The sequence below is a fragment of the Scyliorhinus canicula genome, chromosome 4 (genome assembly GCF_902713615.1).
Source record: "Scyliorhinus canicula chromosome 4, sScyCan1.1, whole genome shotgun sequence".
Taxonomy (NCBI): domain Eukaryota; kingdom Metazoa; phylum Chordata; class Chondrichthyes; order Carcharhiniformes; family Scyliorhinidae; genus Scyliorhinus; species Scyliorhinus canicula.
Genome location: NC_052149.1, coordinates 21,342,265 through 21,367,229, shown reverse-complemented (window position 1 = coordinate 21,367,229; position 24,965 = coordinate 21,342,265). Strand labels below are relative to the sequence as shown.

Below are 24,965 nucleotides of genomic sequence, written 5' to 3'. Positions count from 1 at the left end.
CCACATTCCCGCACTTGTTTGGGTACACCGGGAGAATTCAGAATGCCCAATTCAACTCACAGCACATGTTTCGGGACGTGTGGTAGGAAACCAGAGCACGCGGAGGAAACCCACGCAGACACGGGGAGAACATGCAGACTCCGCACAGACAGCGACCCAAGCTGGGAATTGAACCTGTGACCCTGGCATCTCTGCTTCAGACTGAATTAAAACTAGTTTCTTACCTCCATTTTTCCCAGGGGGTGCAGAACAAAGAAAGTGGGTGGCTGGAAGTGTTTGGATGGATAGTCAACATGCTGAAAAGAAATCTTATTCATCTCTTAACCCTGATCCCTTGTCATTTCTGGTAGAATTGTTCATGGCCATTAGCACACGATATGCAAACAGCTTTTGCAATGTTAAAAAGGCCCTTGTGAAGTGCCAGGGCAGTTACTGTTTATTACCAGATGAACTTTAAAAAAATATATTTTATTGGAGGTATTTTCAAATATATACAGAATAGAAATGAGCAAACTACAGCAAATCATGCACAATTGGCACTATTCCCCTGTACCCAACCCCCCAAAACCCAAGTAAAACACAAAGGAACACACCCACCCCCCACTGACGTGTTAATATCTATTAAAGAAGTCAGTGAACAGCCACTACCTTGTGGAGAACCCCTCCTCCGCCCCTCTCGGATTAGATTGGATGTTTATTGTCACATGTACCGAGGTACAGTGAAAAGTATTGTTCCGTGTACAATCCAGACAGATCATTCCATACATAAAAAAATATTGGGCATACATAAATATACAATGTAAATACATAGACAGGCATCGGGTGAAGCATATTGACTGTAGTACTACTCAGTAGAGAAGGTGTGTGAAGAGATCAGATCAGTCCATAAGAGGGTTATTTAAGAGTCTGGTAACATCGGGGAAGAAGCTGTTTTTGAATCTGTTACTGCATATTCCCAGACTTTTGTATCTCCTGTCTGATGGAAGAAGTTGGAAAAGTGAATAAGCCGGGTTGGAAGGGGTCTTTGATTATGCTGCCCGCTTTCCCAAGGCAGCGGGAGGTGTAGACAGAGTCAATGGATTGGAGGCAGGTGGTGTGTGATGGACTGGGCTGTGTTCATGACTCTGAAGTTTTACAGTAAGAACTTACAACACCAGGTTAAAGTCCAACAGGCATGTTTCAAACACTAGCTTTCAGAGCACTGTTCCTTCCTCAGGATTCATCCGAGGAAAGAGCAGTGCTCCGAAAGCTAGTGTCTGAAACAAACCTGTTGGACTTTAACCTGGTGTTGGAAGACTTCTTACTGTGCTCATCCCAGTCCAACGTCGGCATCTCCACATCTGAAGTTTTACGGTCTTGGGCCGAGCAGTTGCCATACCAGGCTATGATGCAGCCAGATAGAATGCTTTCTCTGGTGCATCTGTAAAAGTTGGTTAGTTTCCTGAGAAAGTATAGGCGTTGTTGTGCTTTCTTGGTTGTAGAGCCGACATGGGTGGACCAGGACAGATTGTTGGTGATGTGCACACCTAGGAATTTGAAGCGGTCAACCATCTTCACCTCTGCACCATTGATGCAGACAGTGGTGTGTACAGTACTTTGCTTCCTGAAGTCAATGGCCAGCTCATTAGTTTTGCTGATGTTGAGAGAGAGATTATAGTCCTTACACCACTAGGTTCTCTATCTTCCTCCTGCACTCCGACTCATTGTTATTAGAGAACCGACCACTATGGTTGTGTCATCAGCAAACTTGTAGATGGAGTTGGAGCCAAATTTTGCCCCACAGTCCTGTGTGTATGGGGAGTATAGTAGGGGGCTGAGTGTGCAGCCTTGCAGCACCCTGGTATCGAGAACTATTGTGGAGTATTGTTTATCCTTACCGATTGTGGTCTGTGGGTCAAGAGGATCCAGTTGCAGAGGGAGGAGCCAAGTCCCAGGTTTTGGAGCTTTGATACGGGTTTGGATGGGATTATGGTGCTGAAGGCGGAGCTGTAGTCAATGAAGAGGAGTCTGATGTAGGGGTCCTTGTTGTTGAGATAGCGAACATATGGCGAACTTGACTTTTTTTAGGTGGAGGAACGCTGCCAAGTGGCTCACTCATGCCCCCGCTTCCAGCAGCTCAGAGTCCCACCAGCATACCAAGATCCATTCACCTTCGGCAGCAAGTACAACTCTTCAAGCTCCTAATTACGCCAACTAAGCACCCAAACCTGGTCATGAAAATACTCCATCTCCCAACCGCTCCCACCCCCGAATCTCGCATCCAGCCCCACCAGAACAAACTGGTGGTTTCCACAATCAGTGCCCACAGGGACATGCTTTCCATCCTACAGTTCTGCCGACATTGAGGGTATGGGATCAACGCTGATACCACCACCAAGCTCGTGGAGTACCTGGCCAGCGAGGATGGAGCTGCCAATAATAGCGCCTTCAGACTGGTCCCTTTAGCTTCCTTCAACCATCCCCACACTGACCTCGCCTCCACCGCACACTTCTGAACCATAGCTATGTTCGCCTCCCAATAATAATTCTGCAGATTAGCCAGCCTCCCCACCTATCCCTTTGCAGAAACACCCTCTTGGTCCAGGGAAGCTTACACACCCACACAGACCCCAGTATCATCTTATTCACCCTACTAATGACTTGGGCATGAAAAGAAAAAACAGGAGATTCTGAAACATTAACAAAACCTTTGGGAGCACCCTCGTGTTTACAGTCTGGACCTTCGCAGCCAGCAACAAAGGCAACACATTCCACCTCCTAAAGTCCTCCTTCATTCCCTCCACCAGTTTTGCCAGGTGCAACTTGTGCAGCTGGGCCCAGCTCTGTGCCACACATATCCCAAGATACCAAGGCCCACTGCTACCAACTGGAATGGCAACCTTCTTAAACTATCCTCCCCCTCCCCAGGCACTGATCAGAATATTCATTTTTGCCCATGTTGAGCTTATACCCCGAAAAAGGACAAACTCCCCCAAGATCGCCATAATCATCAACACTTCAACCAGGTTCGCAACATCCAACAAGAGGTCATCCACATATAAAGAGATTGTGATCCACATATAAAGAGATTGTGGTCCACACCTGCCCCCCCCCCCCCCCCCCCCCGCCCCAATGCCCCACTATCCCTTTGATGCCCTAAATGCCATTGCCAATGGTTCAATCACTAGGGCAAAGAGCAAGGGAAAGCAGGCACCCCTGCCTTGTCCCTCGATGCAATCCAAAATACACCTAATTGACACTATTGGTCCGCACACTCACCTTTAGGAGCCCTATACAACAATCTCACCCAGTCGACATACCCCCGTTCAAACTGAACTTCCCCAGCACCTCAACTAAGTACACCTACGCCACACAGGCAAAGGCCTTCTCCGCATCCATAGACATACCCACCTCTCAGCCCATCGAGGACATTATCACATTCAATAAACTCCAAATGTTAACCGATAGCTCCCACCCCTTCACAAACCCTGCCTCGTCCTCTGTCACACAATTCTCTATTCCCAACACCAATCGCCAATAGCTTTGCATCCACATTTAACAACGATATCAGGTGGTACGGCCATCATTCTTTAAAATGAGCGAGATAGACACCTGACACACTGTGTACCCTCATTGGCCAATAAGCCCACATCCAACCTCCACTACAGCCCCGTGAACTTGCCCCTTCTACCCGCAAGTCCACCCAATATGACGCATGGTCAGACAGATCGCCGAATACTCGGTCCCAACCACTCCTGCCAGCAATGCCTTGTCCGGGACAAGAAAAATCAGTCCGGGAGTACCCCTTGTGAACATGTCTCCATTCGCTCCAAAAATCCCAATAACTCCTTTGCCATCGTCGACACCCTCAGATCTGGGGCACGACTTGTCCAGCCTAGGATCCAGACCGTATTAAAATCCCCCCCACCCAGGGCACATGATCAGCTAGTGCGTGTTGTAGCCATGCTGGCCATGCAAAATGGACACTGAGCCAAACTAAAATGGAAGACAGCAGGGAAAGCCTGTTTAGTGAGAACAGACAGCCTGCTCTCAACTAATTAGCATTTTGCAAGCAGCAAACCAGTTTTCTGGCCAGGTGCAGATCTCCAAGCCAAAGGTGTTAATGGCAAAGCGCTTAACATTCTGATGAGGCGGCCCAGATCCAGGCACACACAATGGCAACATTTCCATCTCAATGTAGCACTTAATTGGTGGAGCAGACAGGATGGCACCAGAGTAACGAATATCGAAACCACCCCCCAACATCGAGGGAAGCCCCGCATTGGAGGATTTCGAAGGTAGCCGTTTGGAAACGTTCCAATCGGTACCGAAAGGTAGAGCCCGCCTAGAAGGGGGCAAGGACATTAGAGAGGGGTATAAAAGCAAATTCCCCACAGAGCCCGGTCTGTTAAACTCGTGCTCCGGCTCTGACTGACATCTTGCATCCTGACTCCAGCCGTTGAGCACCAGCCGCCGAAACCGTAAGTTCAACGCCCGCTACGCGATCCAAGCCCACTAGACTCCCAAGTACCAGAACGCTTGCTGAAGGCTGCAGTACCAAACCAGGACGAAGGCCTCGTTCTCTGACCTTGCCTGTTCCTGTTAGATAAGTATTCTGTTCACTTAAGTTTAGTTATAGCTTAGTCTCTTAGTGTGTGCATGAGTATTTATTATAACTGTATAATAAATATTGATCGTTTGAACTTTACTAATCGGTGTATCGTCTTTATTACTTTGAACTTGACCTTGGAATACTTGTGACGTTGCCTATACGGCAACTGGCGACTCCAGAGCTAAATAATTACATAGAACAGAGCCTAGTAGTGTTAAGCACACGTCGAACTCGGAGGCGTGTTAATACACTCCAATAAACGCGTTTTACGCCCATAGTAAAACGTGCAACATTTAGTGGCGACCCAGATGGGACACGGTTGTAAGTGGAAACCCCACACCGTCCAGGACCCTGAAATTTGAATTAGAACTCCAAATTGCAGAGAAAGAAAGAGATCACAAGTATTCAAGGTGTTCAAAATAATAAGCGTAATTCGGAAGTGTGTTTAGTGCATGCGTACTAACAGGGCTGTAAGGTAAAACTGAAAGCTTTTTGTTGCGACAAACTTTCGGCAGTTTTGTGATCGGAAAATAGCGTAAGCCGTACCCTTTTCTCGAAACACCACCCCAGCAACCCCCTGTTCCAAATTATAAAAAGAGAGTCAGAGGAAATGGCCATGCAGGCAATGGAACGTCTGATGGATCCAGCAAAGTTTGTGGTCGCAGCGACCAGCAGCAGTAGCAGAGTAGGCCAGTGTCCCACGTGGGAGCTGGAACTCCGCAAATATTTACAAGGAAAGGGATGGCCCCTTTGGAAAGAGTTTTGTGCAAATGAGGAGACAGGTCCCGGGAGTATAGGTCATACTTGGTGGGAGAACCTCTCTCAAATACACAAAAAGAATCTAGGTAAAGCACGCAAGCCGATGGCGATTGTGTCCTGTTTGGCACAGCTGCGAGGCGCAGAGGAGGTCATCAGGACGCTCCGGACAGATTTAGAAGAGAGGAATAGGATGAGTAAGGTCGATGTCAGGGACATCGAGAAAGAGAACCTGGATCTCAAAGGGAAGTTGGCAGAGAAGGATAGAGAGGTGGATGATGCCAAGAGGGCTCACCAGTCTTGTCTAGCTCATCTGAGCAGTTCCCAGACCCAGTATGAGAAAGCCTATCAGGACGTGCAACGTGCCGTTCTGATAAGACAGGAATCGGAAAAGCAGGTGGAGGCATTGCAGAGGCAATGTTCTGATCTCAAAGCAGCTTTGAGAGCACTCCATGCTGCAACGACCGAACAAAGACAAAGCACAGTTGACCACGCGAAATGCAGGAAACAGATTGCGGAATTGCAATCTCTGCTTTCGGTGCAGAATGGCTTCCAAAGCACCTTTGGAGCACAGTTAGATGGAGAAAACGCCCCAGATTGGCAGGAATTAAGCGAGACAGCGCAGCGTTATGTTCAGGGAACATGTGCGCCCGCAGCTCAGCAGAAACGACAGGCACCCCAACCCCCCACAGCTCAGACCATAACCGCACCCATGAATCCCGTAACCACACAGAGAAAAGCCGAATCCGAAGGCGGCCCAGACATAACCTACACCACCCCTTTAACAGTAACCCAGCTCAGGGACGCTTGTGAAAAGATCACTCCGTTCCTCCCCACCGCAGACCCCCACCAGTTTTTCGCTAAAGTAAAACAGCAGGCTACCATGTACGGCCTGGATGAGAGAGAGCAGGTTAAGCTCACCGTGCTGAGTTTAGACCAGAGCGTAGTAGCAGCCCTCCCCGACCCACAGAACGTGGCAGGAGGCAGCCTAGAGGAGATGCACACCGCCATTTTAGATGCCATCGGGTACAATAGAGGTGACCCCGTAGAAGGATTGAATAAGTGCAGGCAGAAAAGATCCGAACACCCCACAGCATTCGCAGGAAGGCTGTGGATTCATTTCAGCGCAGTTTTCGGACAGCTAGATAGAGCGCATTTAACCCGCGAAAACATGGTTAAGTGGACGCGCACAATTATCTCACACGCAACAGAAGCAGGACAGAGCGCCTGCAATAGCTATGACCCCTCAGAAGAGGCCCATAACGAAAAATGGGTCTTGAAAAGATTGTCCCGCGCTTGGGAGCAATCGCTTCAGGCAAAAGGAAAAGTTAGATCCCCAGAAGAGGCTCAGGCTGCTGCAGATATCCAAGCAGTCAGAGAGCACCAGAAGCCCGCATGGGTAAATGAAGGCAAGAGCAGCCCTCAGCAGAAAGGACAGGAATGCTATAACTGTGGACAGTTAGGGCATTGGGCAAAAGAGTGTAATGCACCCCAGCGATCTCAGAGAGGCCAGCAGACAGGCACTCTGAACCGCAGTAAGGCAAAACCCATCCACAATGTAGCAGTACAGTCAGGACCCACCAATGTGGACGAGACGAACTGACGGTGTTCGGGCTCCCCCACTTGGGTCTGTGACACACTATGGGACTCATCAGGGAGGCCCGTAGTCACAGCAAAAGTCAAAGGGAAGCCCATAGAGTTACTGTGGGACACAGGAGGATCCCGCACCACCATTAACTCCACAACCACGGCACACTCAGACACGTGGCCGACCACCTCCACCATCACACTTAGCGGGTTCACCGGACACTCGCAGCAGGGACATATCACAGCACCCGTAGCGATCCAGCTAGGGAACATTAGCACAAGGCACCCCGTAGTTCTAGTAAATCTTCCCCGGACAGCAGAGCACATCCTGGGGATAGATTTTATGAACGCTCATAGCTTGTCGTTCGACCCAGTGAACCAGTGTGTCTGGCGAATGGCTAGATCAGACAGAGCCCCAGCCACCCTCACAGTAGGAGACTACGCTAATCGGATTAGCGCAGTGGGAGAGTACTCATTCGACCTGACTACACTCCACACCGACCGACAAATTAAGGCCCTACTAAACAAACACAGGACAGCATTTGCAAGTCACCGTCATGACTGTGGCAGAATGACTGGACAAGTTCATGTTACCGGACAGGACCCCCGACCGCAAAAGCAATATAGATTTCCCCTTGAAGCAGAGGTGGAAATAGAAAAAGTTATAGGTAGCTTGTTGGACCAAGGTGTACTGAGAACGGTAGCCTCCACCAACAATGCCCCTATTTGGCCAGTGAGGAAGCCCGATGGATCATGGCGTCTGACCATCGATTATCGGGAACTCAACAAAGTAACCCCCGCAGTAGCCCCAACGGTAGCTACTAGTCCCGAGACCATGCTCAAGCAGGGTCTCAACGCCAAGTACTTCACGGTATTGGATATCAGTAACGGATTCTGGTCCATACCATTGGCAAAAGCGTGCCAATACAAATTCGCATTCACTTTTAAAACTCAGCAGTACACGTGGACATGCCTCCCACAAGGATTCCACAATTCACCCTCCATTTTCCACCGACAGCTGGCAAGTGGATTAGAAAAATTTTCCCGACCCGAATGTCTGGTACAGTATGTAGACGACCTACTACTGCAGACAGACACAAAGGCAGAGCACATTACGCTTCTGGCCGAACTCCTGGAACTCTTGACTGAAATTGGCTGTAAAGTTAACCCGAAAAAGGCCCAAATATTGGAAAGTAAAGTGATGTATTTGGGAACAGTCATCACGCACGGCAAACGCGAGATCGAATTCAAAAGAATTGATTCGATTGTCAAATTGCCCCTTCCCCAGAATGTTTCAGCCCTCCGGTCGTTTTTAGGACTGGTTGGCTATTGTCGGAACCACATAGACGGATTCGCGACAAAAGCCGCCCCACTTTCAGACCTCCTTAAGAAAGGAGCCCCCTGGGAATGGCTTCCGCAGCATACCGGCGCTGTGGAGGAGTTAAAACGAGCCCTTAGTGCAGCACCCGCGCTGCTAGTCCCAGACCCACTTTCCCCTTTCGCAATAGAGGTGGCGAGCACCGATCTGACCCTCTCGGCCGTGTTGCTTCAGGAACGGCACGAGCAGCTAAGACCAGTGGCTTATGCCTCCCGACTGTTAGACCCGGTAGAACAAGGATTTTCAGCCTGTGAGAGGCACCTCCTTGCTGTCTTCTGGGCAGTACAGTATTTTTCATACATAACCGGACTAAACCCCATCACCATTCTAACCGAACATACACCCACACAGCTACTACTAGACGGTCGACTGAAGGACGGTTCAGTTAGCCAGATTAGGGCAGCTAGGTGGACCCTACTTTTACAAGGACGGGACATTACTGTAAAACGGACACGCACACACACATACTTAGCAGACAACCTCCAATACCCCGGACAGCCCCATGACTGTGAAATTGTAGCTCCCCTGCATAACACAGGACCCTTTTTAGCAAAAACACCCCCCAGGAAGATAGGGAACCCAAAACAAAGCCCCCAGCCCACAGACACGTGTGCACCCTTGAGGGTTTATGTAGACGGTTCCTCCACAGTTTTAAATGGTGAGCGTATCACAGGATGCGGCATCTATGTAGAGGACGCGCAGGGGCGCGCTCTCGAAGAGATAGCTCTTAAGTTACCAGGTCACTTAGGCGCGCAGGCAGCAGAGCTAGCAGCCATAGCGTATATAGTGGACCACCCCGATTCTTTCCCCAGCCCAGCAGACATATATTCAGACAGCTTATATGTCTGCAATAGCCGAACAGATTTTCTGCCCCTGTGGAGGACACGAGGTTTTGTCTCCGCAGACGGAAAACCCCTTCCATCAGCCCCCTTACTCCAGCATATCCTAGAGAAAGCGAAGGACAGGACCTTCGGCATAATAAAAGTTCGCAGCCACCATAAGTCATCACCCCCTGGGAATGTAAAAGCCGACGCATTGGCTAAGGCAGGTTCCAGGAGAGGACACTTATGGACCCCCCCAGCTAGCGCACCAGCTAGCGCCCCTGTGAGCGCAGTACAAGTCTCACAAACAGAGGTTAAAGATCTCGTGGCAGCACAGAAACAGGACGGAGACCTCAGGGAGGTTTTCAAGGGAAACTTTGTGCCTGCGTACGAGCACTTTAAACACACACTGACCACACATGAGGGTGTGATCATTAAGGACCAACTTTATGTGGTCCCACAGCAGGACAGGAATCAGATGATTGCCTTGTTCCATGACGGACACGGGCATCAGGGAATTGATGCAACAACGAGGCACCTCAGGCAACTCTGTTGGTGGCCTAATCTCAGGAATGATGTAACGCACTACATTGAGAATTGCCTGATTTGTGCTCAGAATAACCCGGAGCGGTATTCTAAGAAAGCACAACTTCGGCATACTCGCCCAGTTAACGGCCCTTGGACAAACCTCCAGATCGATTTTATAGGTCCATTGCCCCCTTGTAGGAATGGCTATAAATACGTTCTGGTGGTCATCGACACCTTTACCAAATGGGTAGAGGCATTCCCCTCACGAACAAACACAGCAAAGACAGCTGCAAAGATCCTGACACACCACATCTTCACGAGATGGGGTTTACCCCGAAGTATCGATTCGGACCAGGGATCTCACTTTACAGGACGGGTCATGAGGAACGTCCTGACAATATTCGGTATCAAACAAAACTTCCATATTGCGTATCATCCACAGTCCAGCGGGATTGTGGAGCGCATGAATCGGACCCTAAAAACTACCCTTAGGAAAATGGTTCAAGAGAATAATTCCACATGGGATTCAGTGCTCCCCTTTGCACTTATGTTCATAAGGAACACTGTCTCCACATCGACAGGATACACACCACACACACTCATGACCGGACGCCCTATGAAAGGTACAGAATTCCTTTTAGGACTGGACATGACAAGCCCCGAAGTGACGGCCCTCACACATGAAAAGGCAGTTAAAGATCTAGTTGAGACTGTGAGGTCTGCACAGCTCGCAGCCGCAGTCCAGCTAGGGAAACGCCGACAGCAACGTACTGCCTGTTTCAATAAGACCGTCCACACCACAGAATTCCAGGTTGGGCAACAGGTAATGTTATCTGTTTATAACCCCAGCAGTTTTTTGGCTCCAAAATATTCCGGTCCCTACTCAATTTCGGACAAAATTAGCCCCTCCGTTTACAGGATAAAGTATCCCAATGGGAAGACCGCGTGGTTCCATATAAACCAGTTAAAGGCATATGGAACACAGGCCAACCATGCTCACCATGTCCTGCTGGATGCAGCAGAACACTTCACCCCGCCCACCAGAGACACTTTTCCACCATCCCCCTCACAGACCAGTTCATCCACGGACTCGCCCACGACTCCGCCCACAGACCACTACAGACCACGCCCCGACACACCCACAAGCTGCCACAGCAGAGACAGCAGGACAGACACTGACTCTGAAGACAGCGACAGTACACAGCCATACAGCCCACACTGCACCAACTACGACCCCGACTCCATTGACCCCATGGAAGTCACCTACCTCAAATATCCAGAACCACCACCCGACCCCGACTACCCCGACAACACACTCGACACTACACAATGGCACAGGGACAATTCCTACAGACTTGTCCGCAATGACGAGAGTGACCCCCGGTCACACAATTCCAAAGTTTCATGCCTGATCCACACAAGGGTGTGGGATCCGGGAGAGCAGGACGACACGGTGTCTGACTCCCGACACGGCAACCCCTTTGTGACCCTGTTCACAGAGGCAGAATCAAAGTGAGGTGTCCAGATGATGTAAGATAGGAATCGTTTGAGGGAAAAGATGTCCTTTCTGATGGAACCTGCACGTATGTTTGTCTTCGTTTTATGTTTGTTTGTTTTCAGGAATGTAAATGTTTTAGTTGGAGGATGGACATCTTCTTTTCAGCTGAAAAGATTGTGACCACCTCACATACACGTTAGCTTGTCTGCCGAAACTTTTGAGAACTTCGGTTTGATTGGAGATCCTTTCCAAAGTTGTAAGGCCACACGCCAAATAGCTTGTCCGCAGATATCTCTGAGAACTTCAGTGATGTCCTCAGTTGGAGCATCTTGGCTCCCTTGGTTTTTTAGGTGCCCCTCTATTCGGCGAAATAGAGGCTGCAAGTCATGGTCAACACATTCGTACCCGTTTCTTTCCAGGTTACTCAGGCAGTGGACAAACGGCACTGAGGACCCGCCCTGTCTGAGAACCAACCCTTGGTCAGCCAAGCTCGGGTATGGCACAGCACGCCCTACCCGGGGATCCCATCCAACTCGTACCCGTCGCGGCCCATACGCAACTCATTCGGATGTTTATTTCAAAGTTTGTTTTCATTTTACGTTAGGTAGCCCTTCGGCCGCCATCCCACATGCTATTTACATCCGGGAACATTCGGATGGTAAATCAGCAAAGCCTGCGAGACGGCTCGCAGAAGGAAGGATTGTTAGTTGTATGCTGGTCTTTAAATTCGCTTTTTGAAAAAAAAAGAGGGGAGTCACAGGGTGTGACTTAGCCAGTCATTTTAAAGGGTCAATTGGGTTTTGAAAGACAGATGCACTAACAAGTAAAGGTCTTAAACTGAGTATTGACAGATACTGTGCTTGATCCCAAAGGTTTCAAAGGACGAGACAGAGGTCGAAGCCAGGATTGTCAATACCGGAGGAAGAAGGAAGAGAAAGAAGAAGAACAGCAAAATGATGGAAGCCCACTTATTACTGTTTAATGTCATATGTATATGTGTGGAAACAAGACACGTTTCCCCCACAACCCCCACCGTAAATGCTTCAATTACAGCAAACCCCCAGTGCTCAGCTCTGATCAGCGAGGTTCAGACCTGGTGTACTAAATTCATGACGTGGTACTCCATGTCCTATATAATCGAATCACTGTTGGTGATCGCGATCCTCATCATACTAGTGCAGACCCTCAGGTTGAGGAAATGGAAGAGGAGAGCCTCTCGTTCCAGCACCTCACCCATCTATAGAGTTCAATCCCCCATCTTCGGATTCCACCAAACCCCTCAACCCCTCACTGATTACAACACTCTGTAAATAAAAATTCAGCCATGTATTATATTGTTCCATACTCGACTGCCGAGTTGGGAAGTGTGATGTTGTGGTGTGAATGGTTAAGATTTTAGAGTGATGAAATGTTAAGTTAAGGTTAAGGTTAATAGTGATAGATAGAGGTTCCCAGTTGTAGTAATGCATGTCCCTTTGACATAGGGCCAAGTAGAAATGTTGGTTAAAAAATTTTTCTCTTCCTCCCATAGTTTAAGAACAGAGTAGAACAGGAACTGGCAAGAGGTCAGAACACAAGGAAGGCAACGTACATAGGTGATCCTTCACAATAGTATGATTGTGAGGATCACAAGGAGGGAATGTAGCCATGCTGGCCACGCAAAATGGACACTGAGCCAAACTAAAATGGAAGACAGCAGGGAAAGCCTGTTTAGTGAGAACAGACAGCCTGCTCTCAACTAATTAGCATTTTGCAAGCAGCAAACCAGTTTTCTGGCCAGGTGCAGATCTCCAAGCCAAAGGTGTTAATGGCAAAGCGCTTAACATTCTGATGAGGCGGCCCAGATCCAGGCACACACAATGGCAACATTTCCATCTCAATGTAGCACTTAATTGGTGGAGCAGACAGGATGGCACCAGAGTAACGAATATCGAAACCACCCCCCAACATCGAGGGAAGCCCCGCATTGGAGGATTTCGAAGGTAGCCGTTTGGAAACGTTCCAATCGGTACCGAAAGGTAGAGCCCGCCTAGAAGGGGGCAAGGACATTAGAGAGGGGTATAAAAGCAAATTCCCCACAGAGCCCGGTCTGTTAAACTCGTGCTCCGGCTCTGACTGACATCTTGCATCCTGACTCCAGCCGTTGAGCACCAGCCGCCGAAACCGTAAGTTCAACGCCCGCTACGCGATCCAAGCCCACTAGACTCCCAAGTACCAGAACGCTTGCTGAAGGCTGCAGTACCAAACCAGGACGAAGGCCTCGTTCTCTGACCTTGCCTGTTCCTGTTAGATAAGTATTCTGTTCACTTAAGTTTAGTTATAGCTTAGTCTCTTAGTGTGTGCATGAGTATTTATTATAACTGTATAATAAATATTGATCGTTTGAACTTTACTAATCGGTGTATCGTCTTTATTACTTTGAACTTGACCTTGGAATACTTGTGACGTTGCCTATACGGCAACTGGCGACTCCAGAGCTAAATAATTACATAGAACAGAGCCTAGTAGTGTTAAGCACACGTCGAACTCGGAGGCGTGTTAATACACTCCAATAAACGCGTTTTACGCCCATAGTAAAACGTGCAACAGTGTCCAAGGGCAATCTTTGCCAGGACTCGCCTTAAAACTCCACATCGTCCTAATTTGGGGCATAGATGTTGACCAGCAGCATGGAAGCTCCATCCAACCTCCTGCTCACCACAACAAATCTACCCCCCAGGGTCCGTCACTATGCTCCACACCGCAAAGGACCCTCTTTTTCACCAACACTGCCACCTCCCTCGTCTTCATATTCCATCCCCAAATGAAACCTGTCCCACCCATCCCTTCCTCAGTCTCGTTTGATCCACCATTTTCAAATTGGTCTCTTGCAAAAACAACTTTCGCCTTCAAACTCCACAAATGCACAAACCTCTTTACCGCCCCATTTAATCCCCGGATATTCCATGAATCAGCCGGGTCAGGGGCCGCCAAGCCCCCCCATCCTCCAGTCTGCCTTATCTCCACTTTAACCAGCTCCCTCAGGTCCATGCCCCTCCTCGGGCCTCCTCAATATGTCCGTCACCATCATCCCTGAAGCAACTGCACCACCAACTCCGTCCACATCAGCAACCCACCTCTCCCACTCCCACCACCCGCCTACCCAGAGAAAGAGAAACATCACCCCCACCCACAACAGATCTATCCCCTACTTCACTCCCATTAACTAGCCTATCCACTAGCGTGGTGGCCCCCACCAGAGGCAACTGCCTTCCCCAAACCTCCATAACCCCTCGCACCTGCTCCTCCACATTCCCACAACACTAATAGCCCACATGATATAAAACCCGGATGAAAGCACCAAAACTTTTGGTATAACCAAGTCCCCAAGTCTAATGTCTTGCAAAAACCTGCTTGCCTCCCCCGGCGTGTTCTTGTAGAATTCCTGGCTCGGATTTGCGACCGACAACTAGACTGGATACAGCACCCCAAACTTCACTCCTCCTTTGAATAGGACCACTTTGACCCTGTTGAATCCAGCCTGGTGCTTCGCCAGCTCTGCACCCAGATCCTGATAAATCCAAACCACATTCCCTTCCTCGTCTCCTTTGCCCACCGCAGAATCTCCTCCTTGTCCAGATATCTGTGCAATTGTACCATACGCTCATAAGATATAGGAGAATAATTAGGCCATTCAGCTCATCGGGTCTGCTCCGCCATTCTATCATGGCTGATACGTTCCTCATCTGCTACGTACAATGTTACAGACTAAGGGCTGGATTGTGAAATCAGCCAGAGAATCTCCTCCCTATAACTCCTGACTAGAAGCAGGAGTAGGCAATTTAGCCTCCCAAGCCTAAACACCTTCAATGTGATCATGGCTGATCCCATCCTGGCCTCAACTCCCCATCCTGCCTGTTCTCTATAACCCTTCAACCCATTACCAATTAAAAATCTGTCTAACTCCTCCTTTAATTTACTCACTGCCCCTGCATCCACTGCATTCTGGGGTAGCGAATCCGACAGATTCACAACCCTTTGGGAGAAATAGCTTCTCCTCAAATCGGTTTTAAACTTGCTACCTCTTTTTCTAAAATTATGACCTCTTGTTTTAGAATGCCCACAAGAGGAAGCACAGCTTCATGTCTACTTTATCCACACCTTTTAGCATCTTGTAAACCTCAATTAGATCTCCCTTCATTCTTCAAGAGTATAGGCCTAAACTGTTCAATCTCTCCTCATATCACAAACCATTCATCTCTGGAATCAATCTAGTGAATATCCTCTGATCCACCTCCAATGCCCCCAAGGGGACCAAAACAGACAATACTCCAGGTACGGTCTTACCAATACCTTGTATAGCTGCGACAACACTTCCTTACTTTCACACTCAATTCCTTTTGCTATAAATGCCAACATTCCATTTGCTTTCTGTCATGTGAGAGCACCTTTAAGGAATGGGTGTTTATTAAATAGCTGTAGTGGATGTACCTTTAAGAAATGTGTATTTATCGAAGAGCTGCAGTGATGTCAGAGTGTGGGTGGAGCTGGGCCGACTGTCTTTCATTTTTGCTTTTAACAAAAGCTGGTGTGTGTCTGTGGGTTTTTAAGTTTTGTTTTGAGAGCTGGATAGCTGCAGGAAAAGCAAGCAGCTGTATAAGGATCTCTCTGCAATCTAAAAACTGTCTCCAGATCATTTGGATGATTTCAAAGCGATAACTGCTCACAGTAGAGAATTTAAACCTGATCTCAGTGTTAAAAGGAGTCCTTTGTCTTATGGATGTTGCAAGGAAAGATTAAGGGTTACTTATAGAATATTGTATCTTTGGGATGATTGTTGATAGTTATTGAGATGTTTACTGTGGGTTTATAAAGTGTTAACTGGTTTCATAAATACACATTGTTTTAATTTAAAAATACTTTAACTCTGTTGCACCACATCTGTAAAGTAGGCCCGTGTGCTCCTCATAACCACAATCTATTTAAAGTTGTGGGTCAGGTGAACTTCATGATACACTTTGGGGTTCTCTAAACCCTGGCCCATAACATTTCCTTATTATCTGTTGCACCTGAAAGCTTGTTTTCTGTGACTCAGGCATGAGGACCCCCAGATCCCTCTGTATCGGAGCACCCCGAAGTCTCTGCCGATATAGATAATAAGTTACCTTTCCATTTTTTCAACCAAAATGCATGACCTCATACTTATCCACGTTAAACTCCACCAGCCACATTTTTGGCCCATTCACCTAACCTATCTATATCCATTTGTAAGATTCTTCCTCATTGAAACTTACTGTCCCAACTATTTTCTGTACCAGCATTTACACCCCCCAGCTTCCCAAGCATGTTTGCAACATACCTCATGGCCTGTGTTCCCTCACTGCCTTCGGGCAACCCCACAATCCTGAGATTCTGTCTTCTTGAATGATTCTCAAAAATGCCCACTTTCTCCCTCAGTTTCCTTTGGCCCTCCACCACCAGCGTAATCGTGGTCTCCAACAAGGCCAGCCAACCCAAATGGTCTGCCACCGACTCTTCCACTTTTTGAAGCGATGCAATATGTGCCTCTAATAGCTGCACCCACTCTCGCTTGGGTCAGCCACCTTAGCCAGGTCTTCCGTGGCCTCCTGCCTTTGCTGCCTGAACTTGATTAGCAAAAACTCCACCAACTGTTGAGTGGACAATGATGCCACAGAGCTCTCCGCCATCTTTCCTTCTGCCACGCTCCTCAAACTGCTGGTCTGCCTGTTGCCCCTTTATAGTTGCACTCCTTGTTTGATAGGCTGAGACATGCCCACCCCAAGGAGGATCCTTAGCCCGGTCTGCTCCTGTACTTTGTATCAGCAAACACCCCCGTGAACCAAGAATCATTCCAGGGATGTTGCCGAGGCTGGAATTTATTTATCCACCCTAATCACCCTCGGGAAGGTGGTGGTGAGCTGCTTCTTGAATCGCTGCAGTCAGAGTTAGGCAATTTCTCTTCAACTTAGTCCCAAATGATCAGTCCCTTATCCTGAAACTGTGCCCCCATGTTTTATATTCCCCAGCCAGGAGAAACATCCTTGTCACGCCCTCCTTCAGAATCTTACATATTTCAATGAGATCACTTCATCCTTCTTTTAAACTGTAGAGAACACAAGTCCAATTTACTCAGCCTCTCATCTTAGGACAACACTCCCATCCCAGGAGCTGACCTAGCACACCTTCCCTATACCGCTTCTAATGTCACTTTCTGACCCACAGACCGCAACCAGCAAGGATAAACAGCTGCACCTCCGCCACGATAGTCCTCAATACCAGGACCAGCAAGGCTGCATGCGCAGCCCCCCTCTATACTCCCTGCACGGTGGCTAGCACTGCTGCCTCACAACACCAGGGACGCAGGTTCAATTCCGGCCTTGGGTGACTGTGGAGTTTGCACTTCCTCCCAGTGAGTTTTCTCCCAGTGTTCCAGTTTCCTGCCACAGTCCAAAGATCTGCAGGTTAGGTGGGATTATGAGTATAGGGCAGATGTGGGCCTAGGTGGGGTTCTCGTTCAGAAGGTCGGTGTACACATGATAGGCTGAATGGCCTCCTTCTGCACAGTATGGATTCTACGGTTGTACACACACACTACTGTGGGGCCAAATGTGGCTCCAACTTCAACTACAAGTTTGCTGATGACACGGCCATAGTGGGTCAGATCTCAAACTACGATGAGTCAGAGTACAGGAGGGAGATAGAGACCTTACTGGTATGGTACAATGACAATAATCTCTCCCTCAATGTCAACAAAACAAAGGAGCTGGTCATCGACTTCAAGAAGCAAAGTGTTGTCCATGCCCCCCATCTGTACCAATGGTGCTGAAAGGGAGATGGTTGACAGCTTCAAATCCCCAGAATAAACAACAACAATCTGTCCTGGTCCATCTACATCAATGCTATGACCAAGAATGCACAACAGCGCCCATACCTCAAGAAATTCAACATGTCCACAACATCTCTTGCCAATTTTTATAGATGGACCATAGAAAGCCTGTCTGGCTATATCACAGCTTGATATGGCAACTGTCCGGCCAAAGATCGTAAGAAACTACAGAGTCGTGAACACAGCCTAGTCCATCACACAAACACATCTCCCATCCATTGACTCTGTCTTCACCTCCCGCTGACTTGGGAAAGCGGGAAGCATAATCAAAGGCCCTCTCCCACCCGAGTTATTCTCTCTATTAACCTCCCATTGGACAGGAGATACAAACTGAGTACACACACCAATAGATTCAAAAACAGTTTATTACCCTGCTATTACCAGACTCCTGAATGACCCTCTTGGACTGAACTGATCTTTCTACGCATCTTCTCTTCAGTTGTAACACTATATGCCGTATACTTCACCTGCTGTCTATGTTTATGTATTTTCATTGTGTGTCCTCAAGTATTGTTCGTATGTTATGTTTTCATATATGGAACAATCTGCCTGGACTGTACACAGTCACTGTGCCTCAGTACATGCGATAATAAATCGAAATGAAAGTATATCCTTTCTTAAATATGGATACCAAAACAGCACAAAATACTTCAGGGTATGGTCTCACCAAAGTTTCCAAAGTTGTGGCAAGACTTTCTTATCCAATAAAAGGTCAAGATACTATTGGCCTTTATAACAATAATAATCATTGTCACAAGTAGGCTTAGATTAACACTGCAATGAAGTTACTGTGAAAATCCCCTAGGCGCCACACTCCGGCACCTGTTTGGGTACACCGAGGGAGAATTCAGAATGTCCAATTCACGCCTTTCGGGACTTGTGGGAGGAAACCGGAGCAGCCGGGGGAAACCCTTTACTACCAGAGTAGTCTTCAGTTGAGACATTTTATTTATTATTTTTAAAAACATCGCACATTGGGAGTTTTCCCCACCTTGAAACTGGCCATTTTTACCTGAAAAATGGTAAAGCAGGAACCTGATCGTGTAGTAACAACGCTGAAATCTAGAAGCCAAAACTGTGTGGCAATACACATCTCCAAGTGCAACTTGGAGATGAAGCATTTTACAGAGGATATAGATACCACAATAACTGCGTCCCTGAAGAGGGCTCTCCTGGCTTTTATTGGTGTCCCCAAAACCAGAAGAAGGTGTTTCTTAGTACCAGGAAATGGAACAGTGTGCTCAGTAGCCTGGCAATTGCTAAAACTGAGGGTACTCATCATTGACTCCATCTGTCCCCAATGGCAAAAATAAAATTCCTGGGTCTTCAACTAACACCTCCCTGCATTCAATCCAATTTGAAAAAAAAAAACATATTCAATTATGAACTAGACTGCTGCAGGAAATTTGAAAACAGCAAATTCAGCAGAATAAACTGATTACTTCAGCGAGCAGCAGAATCAGAGGTCAAATTCCTCTTCCTTCAGTGTTTCCAACTCAATTCCCACAGTTTTTAATTGAAAAATTGATTAATATACCCCTTCCAAGTTGGTCTGCAGTCTGCAAACACCCTGGGATACATGTTAAAAGATGCTACATGGATGCAAGTCATGGTTTTTACTCTCTTAGGTTATGTTCTGCAAAACAGATTTTTTAAAAATTCGTTCTTGGGATATGATCATCGTTGGTAATAAAGGTCAGCAACATTTCTCATCCCCGACTGCCCTTCCTCAGTAGCTGACTAGACAGGTCCAGAGGGCCATTACGATTCAAGCAGCTGTGGGTATGGATCCATTAAGGATACCTCCACCAGAAGGATTTTTAAAAATCTGGTAATGTCACTGACAATCATCCAGATTTATTAATTAATTGAGTTTAATTTCCCACCATGTGATCTGAACTTAGGAATCCACAGCATTAGTATGGGTCTCGAGATTACTAAACCAGCAGCATAACCACTATTCTACCATTTGGCTACTGCTTTTGGCCGTCATGGGTTTTGCCCCGATTGACGCTTTCAACAAAAATCAAAATAAAAACTGACAGTTTGCAAAGTTTTGTTTCCAAAAAACACAAGCCCCAAGATGAATTGTTCAAATTCTACCACCGCAGCTGGGGCATTTAATGTCAATCCATTAAAGAAATCTTGAGCAAAAGTTAATCGGGTTGAAATTGTTGGGAGTGTGATAAAACCCTATCTGGTTCAGTAACAACCTTCAGGGAAAAAAATTTGCCATCCTTCCAAGCTGGTCTTTGCGTGATCCCAAACAGACAACAATGTGGCTGATTTTTTAAACTGCCCTCTGAAATGGCTGAGCAAGCTACATGTCAGGAAAACAGAGATAGTTTTGTGTGACCTATATTTGTATTAAGTGGGTTTCACTTAGTGTTTCTGTGTAAGGAAGGACAAATCTATAGTTGGATTCATGCTAGACAAAGGTGTTCTGTATGGAGCGAAAGGGAAAATGCTGGAAAATCTCAGCAAGTCTGGCAGCATCTGTAGGGAGAGAAAGGAGCTAACGTTTCGAGTCCGATGACTCTTTGTCAAAGTTTTGACAAACTTAACTTTTCAGAAACTTAACTGAACCAGTCACGCAAATACTGTGACTTCAAGCAAGTCAGAGCTTCTGTGGCGTTTGACACGTCCCAATTCCCCAAAGCCTATCCACCATCTACAAGGCAGAGTCAGGAGTGTGATAGAATATGTCCCATATGAATGCCCCAATAACAAAATCATAATATCCAGGATAAAGCAAGCTGCTATAATGGCATCCTATATTAAACATTCACTACCTCCACAACAGGCACAGTGGTAGGTATGTGCAGCATCTACAAGATGCACTGCAGCAACTCAGCAGTTCTCCTTCAGCAGCAATTTCCAAACCCACGACCACTACCACCTAGAAGAACAAGGGCAGCAGATGCACGGGAGTTTTCCCTGTAGGTTCCCCTCCTAGGCTGAAGAGGTTTGTGGCAGTGACCCGCCACCATCTTCAAGGGGCATTAGCGATGGGAATGAAGTGCTGGCCTTGCCCAGCGACCACCCCACACCCCTGAACAAATAACTCAAATTGGGCTGATTTCTGAAGCCAGCACAATTCCATGTCTCAAGAATATACCATTTATACCAATTCCCTCAGCTATTGGTGAAGAATTGATCCTCAATGTGGAAATAGTTTCCAATACTAGTTATGCTTAAACTGAATTTTAAAAAATAAAGTTACATTTTTTTTGCTATTTCCCTGCCACCACCTTGAGCAAACCAACATCCTAAATCTATGTTGCTATTATGGTGATTGATTGTCTATTCAAGGAAGGGGAAACTTAATCCATTACAATCTCAAACATTTGATGGCTCCCAATTTCAACAGCTGAAGGTTCCTGGTGCTGCGCCCTACTAAATCTTGAGCTGGAAGCTTACACTGACATCAAGATGCTTTTTGCTCAAATATCAAAGCATTAACAACCCTTTATCTGCTGTGGAACTCCTTGGAGCAATTTTCCTCCCACTCTCGACCACTTCCTTACACAACAGATTTGTCAAGGATCAGCACAGAAGCTGCCTGCATTTTACAAAATCCAAAACAGCTTTGAATGGTTCACCAGAGTAAACCATATTCATGGAGCTAAAAAATTGCACTTGTGAATTTCCCATTGTTGAGCAAGAGAAATTTATCGTTCAAAGTCAGATTCAGTGATTTCTGTAAAACCAACAGTCGTCTTGCAACTGTGCCCATTTCCATAGACTGCCTTGCAGTCTTCCACAAAGAAAATAACTCAGTATTTTAGTAAGGTGTTGGTACAGTGCAGATGTCCTCCGTTATAATACCGTGGATGTACTGCTGAGTCACAATGCCAGGAATTGATCAGCTCAGGAGATTCTACAGCAGATACAAAACTGGAGATTTGGTGACCACGGATTCAAAAACCAGATTATAGACAGGACATACCACCAGTTAATTAGACCTTTATTGGGGTGGATGAAAATCACACCCTGTATCAATGGGATACAAGATGCTGTCTGCTTTTGGGGAGTGAAAAGTGACACAGAACCCAGGAGAATAACTAGCACCCCCACCTAAAATCACTCCGACAGCACGACCCGAGGTGACAAATGGGTAGGTAACAAACATTTCAAAAAGAGAGCCTGGGCTGAATTCTCCGCAACCTGATGCCGAAATTGTGTTCGGCGATGGGGAGGAGAATCAGTTTCGACACACTAAATTGGGACCAGCGCCGATTTCACAATTCACAAGCCATGGAGCACAGCACGGCTGCTGGGGGCCGCTGCTGTGTGCATGCGTGGCCTCTGACCCGAAAATGCGGTGGGCCGTATCAGAAGCTAGAGCTGCGAACTCTACGACAGCTACCTGCTAGCCCCCGCAAAACAGGGAATGTGGCCTTTTGACGCCAGTTTTCTTAGCGTAAAAGACCAGTTTCCTGATGGCGTGGGGACATATTATTTCATCGGCTTTCAATATCACCATTGTCAACTTCCCCAATACAGTATCAATATCCTGGTGGTCACTATGACCAGAAACTGAACTCTATCGACTACATCAACAGCATTGCTGTCAGAGCAGGGTAGAATCTGGATATGCTGCCTTATGGCTCACCTCCTACCTCACCACAGCCTGCTCATCACCCACAAAGTTCAGGAATGTGATGGTGTACTCATTGTTCACCTGGATAGCTGCAGCCATAAATAACAATGCTCGAAAGGTTCAACTCTATAGAACAGTTCATTCGATTTCTACTCCTGACGTTAAGAGTGGATACCCACATAACTCTTTCCTCCCCACTCCTGTTGCAGTGGATACCCAACTGGAGGCCTCCCGCTGTTAAGAGTGGATACACAACCCTGCACCACCAACACATTGAGGCTGCAGAATATACATAAACTGCAAGAATTAGTGCAGCAATTCACCAAGATTACATCTTACAATACAACTACCAAGCTTTTCCTCGTTGAATGTCCTTCCAGTATTTAGAGGCCACTCACCAGGGCTGTCTGGAGTGGGCAGTAGCACAGTGGTTAGCACTGTCGCTTCACAGCTCCAAGATCCCAGGTTCGATTCCAAGCTTGGGTCACTGTCTGTGCAGAGTCTGCATGATCTCCCAGTGTCTGCGTGGGTTTCCTACCACAGTCCAAAGACGGCAGGTTAGGTGGATTGGCCATGCTGAATTGCCAATAGTGACAAAAGGGGTTGGGTGAGATTACTGGGTTACAGATATGGGGCAGAGGTGTGGCCTTAAGTGGGGTGTTCTTTCCAAGGGTTGGTGCAAATATGATGGGCCGAATGGCCTCCTTCTGCACTGTAAATTCCATGTCTATCAGCTGAGCCAAAGACCAATACTTCAACTTATATTGAACCACTTTACAACAGCAAGCATCAACACTGTCCACTAAAGGGAACTGGTTTTACTCCGGATGATGTTTTTGAAAAATATTCTTAAAATATTTTAGACTCAAAAAAATACAAAACGGAAAAACAACAAGAGTAAACCAAATAATAAGAACAATAACCTAGTAAACCCAACTCCACTCCCTCCTGCCCCCAACAGCGAACAGTGAACAATTCTTTAAATGCAACATGAATGATTGCCATCTATGGTAGAACCCTTCAATTGACCCCCTACGATACATTTGATCTTCTTGCGGTGCGAAAAAAAACAAGTCACCTAGCCATACCGAGGCACTAGTTGGCGTCACCCATCTCCAACTCTGAGCAACCAGTGAGGTGAATGCCAGGGTATTCACCCCTGCACCCGTCTGCAACTCTAGCAGATTTGATATCCCAAACGTATCCACTAGAAGGACAGGGCACCAGCTCAATATTCGGGATTGCCAATATGGTGTGTCCATACAGGTTCCAAATGCCATGGCCCCTCCCCCACTTCTCTCCCGTTCACTTATGTTTGCTAGCGAGGTGGCCCCTGCCAAGCCCCCTACCCCACAGAACAAACCAACACAATGGTCTTCCACAATCTTCCAACTCCCGTAACAGGAATCCCTCAAACCCAAAAGAAACAAATTCCAACCAATCACCATACAGCCCCAAATTATCCCTTCGCAAACACAATGAGAAAAAAAACCCATAAGAAAAAATGAAAAAGAAAAGATTAACACAACCAAAGTCCAAACTCATTTCAGTCCCAGTCCTTCAGCTTTCACGAAAGCCTCCATCTCACTGTAGAAGTCCTTGGAGTTATGTGTAACACTCAGCTTTGCCAGGTAGACCACCCCAAACCTCACATTGCTTTTGTACAACGCCACCTTCACCCTTCTCGCCAGCTCCGCTCCGCCGTGAGATCCTGGTATAAACGATTACCATCTCCTTCCCACCTCCGCACTCAGTTCAGTTTCGGCCATCTCAGTACCTCTGATAGCTCTGAAAGCAGACTATCACAGCTCTTGGTGGCTCATTCACTTTTGGTTTCAGCCGGAGCGACCGGTGAGCCTGTCCAGCTCCTGGAGGTAGGGGTCCTCCTTCTCCACCACCATCAACTTGCGAAACTTCTCCACTGAGTACTCTGTTGGTCTGCGGCCTGTCTGCAGTCCCACGATCCTGCCTTAGAGACCGGTTCACCAGTCCTCCACCTTGGCGCTCAGCCCTTAGTTACCCTCCACCACTCTCTGCAGCTCCTCATCCAGTGAGGTGAACTGGTCGCTGTGCTGCGACAATCACCCCCCTTCACCTCCTGCACCATCAACTTTGCTAGAGCCTCCTTCATCTGGGCAAGAGTCTCATTCCCCATTCCTTGAGCAAGGTCATCATCTCCTGGCAATGCTTGTCAAAGCGCTTGGAAAACAGCCACTCAAACCCCTCCGCCATCACCTTGGCCAGCTTATCCACCATGATGGACGCAGCCCCACTCGGCGAGTCTGCTCCCGCCATCTTTCCTCCTACTGAACTCATC

General features: G+C 47.4%; 1 protein-coding gene across 1 annotated transcript in view; it reads right to left on the bottom strand.

Annotated features, from left to right (window-relative positions):
* Positions 1 to 24,965, bottom strand: part of btbd8 (BTB domain containing 8) — a 116,168-nt gene that overhangs the window by 78,800 nt on the left and 12,403 nt on the right. The gene's annotated exons all lie outside the window — the stretch shown is intronic.